Below are 6,452 nucleotides of genomic sequence, written 5' to 3' on the forward strand. Positions count from 1 at the left end.
AGTACAGTGTATATCTACCTTTCGCAGCAATGCAGGCTGCTATTCTCCCATGGAGACGATCGTAGAGATGCTGGATGTAGTCCTGTGGAACGGCTTGCCATGCCATTTCCACAGGGCGCCTCAGTTGGACCAGCGTTCGTGCTGGACGTGCAGACCGCGTGAGACGACGCTTCATCCAGTCCCAAACATGCTCAATGGGGGACAGATCCGGAGATCTTGCTGGCCAGGGTAGTTGACTTACACCTTCTAGAGCACGTTGGGTAGCACGGGATACATGCGGAAGTGCATTGTCCTGTTGGAACAGCAAGTTCCCTTGCCGGTCTAGGAATGGTAGAACGATGGGTTCGATGACGGTTTGGATGTACCCTGCACTATTCAATGTCCCCTCGACGATCACCAGAGGTGTACGGCCAGTGTAGGAGATCGCTCCTCACACCATGATGCCGGGTGTTGGCCCTGTGTGCCTCGGTCGTATGCAGTCCTGATTGTGGCGCTCACCTGCACGGCGCCAAACACGCATACGACCATCATTGGCACCAAGGCAGAAGCGACTCTCATCGCTGAAGACGACACGTCTCCATTCGTCCCTCCATTCACGCCTGTCGCGACACCACTGGAGGCGGGCTGCACGATGTTGGGGCGTGAGCGGAAGACAGCCTAACGGTGTGTGGGACCGTAGCCCAGCTTCATGGAGACGGTTGCGAATGGTCCTCGCCGATACCCCAAGAGCAACAGTGTCCCTAATTTGCTAGGAAGTGGCGGTGCGGTCCCCTACGGCACTGCTTAGGATCCTACGGTCTTGGCGTGCATCCGTGCGTCGCTGCGGTCCGGTCCCAGGTCGACGGGCACGTGCATCTTCCGCCGACCATTGGCGACAACATCGATGTACTGTGGAGACCTCACGCCCCACGTGTTGAGCAATTCGGCGGTACGTCCACCCGGCCTCCCGCATGCCCACTATACGCCCTCGCTCAAAGTCCGTCAACTGCACATACGGTTCACGTCCACGCTGTCACGTCATGATACCAGTGTTAAAGACTGCAATGGAGCTCCGTATGCCATGGCAAACTGGCTGAAACTGATGGCGGCGGTGCACAAATGCTGCGCAGCTAGCGCCATTCGACGGCCAACACCGCGGTTCCTGGTGTGTCCGCTGTGCCATGCGTGTGATCATTGCTTGTACAGCCCTCTCGCATTGTCCGGAGCAAGTATGGTGGGTCTGACACATCGGTGTCAATGTGTTCTTTTTTCCATTTCCAGGAGTGTAGTTCGATGAAACTGCTACAGTATAGCACGCAAGGTAACTGAAGGAAATACATGGTGAAACGAACGGAAATTAAGCTTTTATGCAAAGAGAATAATTGCACTGAGGTTGTAAGTAGGCTGTTTAGGTTTTTATGTTGGTAACGCCACATAGCACTCTATGAAAATCACTGGCTGTGCTGTGTAGCATTGGGCAGTTGGAGGTGACCCGCCAGCAGTGGTGTGTGTGTAGAGAGAGATGCCAGAGTTTTGAGAGGTCACTATAAGCGGACGGTCTGGTCGTGTCCCCGCGAGAAAAAAGAAATTGGTAAGATGGTTGTCATGAATTGATAGATATATATGATGACTTTTGAATATTGTTAAGGTAAATACATTGTTTGTTCTCTATCAAAATCTTTCATTTGCTAACTATGCCCTTCAGTAGTTAGAATCTTTTATTTAGCTGGCTGTATTGGCGCTCGCTGTAGTGCAGTAGTACGAGTAACGAAGATTTTTATGAGTTAAGTGATTCATGAAAAGTATAGATTACTGTTAGTCAGGGCCACTCTTTTGAAGGGATTATTGAAAGTGAGATTGCGTTGCGCTAAAAATATTGTGTTTCAGTGTAGTGATGATCAGAATAAGTAAAGAGAAAACTGAGTACGTTGAGTTTTGCTTAGCTGTTTGAAAACCAAATAACGGAGAACGTAGCAGCAAAGTCACTCATCACTTTTCAAGGGGATGTTTCAAGGTCACCGCGACTCATGGTGGTCCCTTGGACATTACAAACGGCGAGACACGGTTCTTAGTGGGATGTGTGACCAACACGGACGGCAATGCGTGCTCTGCAACGTGCTCCCATGCTGGCTACGAGGTTGGTAAAGAGTTCTTGTGGCAGTGCGTTCCACTCCTCCACCAGAGCTGAATGGTCTTTGGTGCATGTAGACTTGTTGCAGTAATTCTCCCCACCACATCCCGCACGTGCTCCATGGGGTTTAAATCGGGGAAACGGACGGACCAATCCATTCCCCACATATCTTCTCATTCCAAGAACTACTCCAAATGCGCAGTTTGTTACGGTCGCTCATTGTCATCCATAAAAATAGGGTCAGCGTGGAAAGCACCCCTGAAAAGACGCACACGGGGAAGGATTACAGTGTCACAATAAATCAGACCGGTGACTGTACCGCGTTCGTAGATTTGGAGGTCAGTACGCCTTTGCAACGTTATTCTTTCCCAAACAATAACACATGGGTCGCCAAAACAATCATGTTCGACAGTGTTGGACGTATCCTCACAAGGAGATATGTGGGAGTACGTAATGTACCCAGGAACATTGTTGAGGTAACAATTATAGGGTGACTCAAATGACTGGGAAATTTTGGAACGTGTTGTGACAACGCTGTGAGGTAGATGTTGCCGAATAACATATACAATGCCACTCACTCTGTCTTGTCATTTAGTGAGCAATAAACATGGAACCATGGAACGGTGTGGAGCGTGCCTTTGCGGTAAAAACCTATTACAAGAATAGAAGTGTGGAGGCTGCGCGTCGAAAATTTTGGCGTCATTTCAACTTAGGGCGGCACGGTCGCGTTCCCTCAACGCGTGAAGTCAACACCTGGTCCGCATTTTGAAGCAACTTGTTCTGCATTGAAGAAGCAGTCTGCATGGAGATCCCGAACCGCTCTTATGGGAGACAGTATCGAGGCTGTGCGAACTGCTTTCGTAAGAAGCCCACAGCGCTCTGTTCGACGTTACGCAGAGTTTCTACACTTGCATCGCTCGAGAGTTCATCGAATACTGAAAGTGGTTTTAAAGTTCCAGCTCTACAAACCGCAGATCGTTTAGCAACTTCAACCTAACGATCCGCAAATGCGTAGGCAATGTGTTGAATGCGTGTTGGCCAAAGTGCACGACAACGACAATTTCATTAACAACCTGTGATGTGGGACGAAGCTCATTTCCAAATTAGTGGCTTTGTCAGTAGCTAGAATTTTCGATACTGGTTTCAACAAATCCCACGTCAGCTACACGAGAGCCCATCGCACAACAGAAAGGCTACTACATAGTGCGCCGTGTCATCGGGTGGTGTTATACGCCCCTACATTTTTGAAAATGATGACGGGTGCGAAACCACTCTACGTCTGTTTGGTATGTTGTCACGACGGAAAGTTTTGTTGCGCATTAACAGCCCCATTTTCCTGCCAACAGTTAGTTTCAACATGACGGAGTAAGGTATATACGACACGAGTATCAATGAAAGCTGTGGGACGATTTGTAGTTAACGTGTCATTTCAAGGCACTGTGACACTGCAGGGCCCCCAGAATCGCCTGACTTGACAGCGCGTGGTTTTTCTTGTGGCGTCAACTTACGAGAGCAACTCATCGTACTCGACCTACTACCACCGAAGAACGTAAAACAAGAATAGGAAAAGAAATCGCCACGATTCCTATTGAAATGTTTTGTGGAGCCTTGCATGATATTCCTATCGAGTTGCAAGAATATGGGCGGGAGCTCGTCTATCAGACATGATATTCAGGAAATAAAAATGCTTGTGACTTCCAATAGCGGCATACTTTGCAGTATAATCTGATACAAATGAGTAAAGTAATTATGCTCATCCAGTTATCTCGATTCCGAATTTCTCGATCTTTTGAGTCATCCTGTAGAATTTTACTTCGGCTTAGATTATCTGTATTTTGATGGGACGCTAAATCTCCAGTGAACAAAGAAAAGTGTAATGACGTCATGACCGAAATGTAAAAGAATATACAACTCCTCCGTCCCATTGATTTGATGAACTTCGTCAAACAAGCTGAGTGCCATATGACAGTAATTTCTGACTAAGGGTTTAAGTCACGACGTTCCCATTTTAGATAAACATTGAAATAAATAGTCAAGACAAAGGATCACTTTCGGATCAGGTGAAATTCCGACACGGTAGCTCAGAGTGCTCGGTCAGAGGGGTTACCTGCCCTCTGTAATAAAAAACTGAGTTAACGGACCAACAAAGAACCTGAACGGGTGTCATCGGAAGTCCGCCCCGAACAAATTCCACGAACAACATAGATCAAAATGAGATTAAAAAAATGGTGCTCAGCCCGACAGAGCATCAATCTTAAGGACCCGGGTTCGATTCCCGGTTGGGTCGGAGATTTTCTCCACTCAGGGTCTGGGTGTTGTATTGTTCTAATCATCATCATTTCATCCCATCGATGTGCAGGTCGCCGAAGAGGCGCCAAATCGAAACACTTGCACCCGGCGAAGGGTCTACCCGACGGGAAGCCCTAGTCACAAGACATTTTATTGTTTCCGAGAATTAGTGATTTCGATCCGTTCCAATGTGGCTCAGCTGAATAAGACCTGATTTCTGATTATACTCATTAAATTGCACTTATATTCGTTTCGCGCTACCTGCAGTATCGTTTACTGTCTCGCAACTGAATCAAAGCTGCCCTTAGTTTAAGCAAATAAATTTTATTATTAATACGGAAAAATGTGATTTGCGGACGTGTCCACGACCTTTTATTACACGTATTTCATCCTCAGTGCAGACTTTTATTCACGTTTGTTCAGCATATCCCAACCAAAACGAATTGGTCTGTTTTTTAGGTAATATTAGTAAGCATACCGTCGATCTGACATAGACTTACCTTTTCCAAGTTTCACGAGTACACTGTTGAGTGCAGCTGGACATTGTCGCCGCGTTTTTTGGTTTTATCATTGTCAACGTACCGGCAGTCTGGATCAGACTCGGCGTGTATGTTGTGCAGATGGACGGTCGCAATATACAGGCACTGTGTCGTTACGATTAAGCTAAAATATTATTTTAATGTGATTTGAATAGCGAAAAGAGAGTGACTCGTTTTAGATAAATGCACCTCTCATTTTCTGCCACTGCTACGGAGAAATGTGTAATTTTTCGAAAGGTGCCTTCATCCTTATCCTGTAATGGTGCATAAGCTTGGCCCGTATGATATCACCTTCGGGCTTTCCAGCGCTTCAAACAGCAAGGGTCCGATGCACGCGACAAAATACCAGATCTCAGAAGTATATGTGCGGTGTAAGGCGGGTTATGATGTCTGATTGGCACTAAATTTGACCACAATTCTGCCCATTGCCACCGTGGACGTGTCACACCACGGAAGGGTCGATTCCCCCCCCCCCCCCCGCCCCTCCCCCTAATCTCCGCAGGGAAGTGCCATGCCACAATGAGGAACACATGAAAACAACACACGAGTTTACAAGTTACGCGCCAGACGCTGCAAGATCGAAACTTTCGAACTCTGCAGGAAGACTGGGTGATGTGGTTCTGTAGTGTCAATCGTTCATTGGACGAGACTGAAAACTGAGCTCGCCAATGACAAAGACGATACGATAGGAAAAGTCAGCAACATAGAGGACACAGTGGGAGTCCATTAACAAACTCCCAACAGGAGCTCATGCACGGATTGATCAGACAGTGGTACAGCAATCATGAATTGGACAGGGGAGGACCTTCCGTTCATTTTTTGAGGCTCTGGATTCCTGTTCTGCATGAAAGCATGTAGATAGTCAGATCTTCGGTCGAGATTGAGGTGTTAACTCTTGTTTCAATGTCATTGTTTTCTTTATAGAGAGAAACATCGATACAGGCTCCTCCCTGTTCTTATTCTAAAACTACTGGAATTTCATCTAGGTCATGATCAATTATATTTGTGATTAATAAATAAAACACTGATACAGTAACCTTGTTTATTTGAAGGATGATAAGTGTTTCTTCACAAGAAAGATATCTGATGCGCGGCTGGTCCCGGCGGAGGTTCGAGTCCTCCCTTGGGCATGGGTGTGTGTGTTTGTCTTTAGGATAATTTAGGCACTGATGACCTTAGCAGTTAAGTCACACAAGATTTCACACACATTTGAACATTTTTTTATATCTGACTCGCACAAAGCGTCCATCTACAACCACAATCAGAATGCCAAAGAGTGAAATATTAGACTGTAAGAGCCTTCCTCTGTTCAAGAAAAAGGCTAAGCGAGAAATTTTTAAACATGCTTTTGTTAAAGTTTCGAGAACATACCTTCACCGAGGAGTCAAGCAGTATATTGCTCCCTCCTACGTATATCTCGCAAAGAGACCATGAGGATAAAATCAGAGAAATTAGAGCCCACACAGAGGCATACCGACAATCTTTCTTTCCACGATCAATACGAGACTGGAATA

The sequence above is a fragment of the Schistocerca gregaria genome, chromosome 5 (assembly GCF_023897955.1).
Source record: "Schistocerca gregaria isolate iqSchGreg1 chromosome 5, iqSchGreg1.2, whole genome shotgun sequence".
Classification (NCBI taxonomy): Eukaryota; Metazoa; Arthropoda; class Insecta; order Orthoptera; family Acrididae; genus Schistocerca; species Schistocerca gregaria.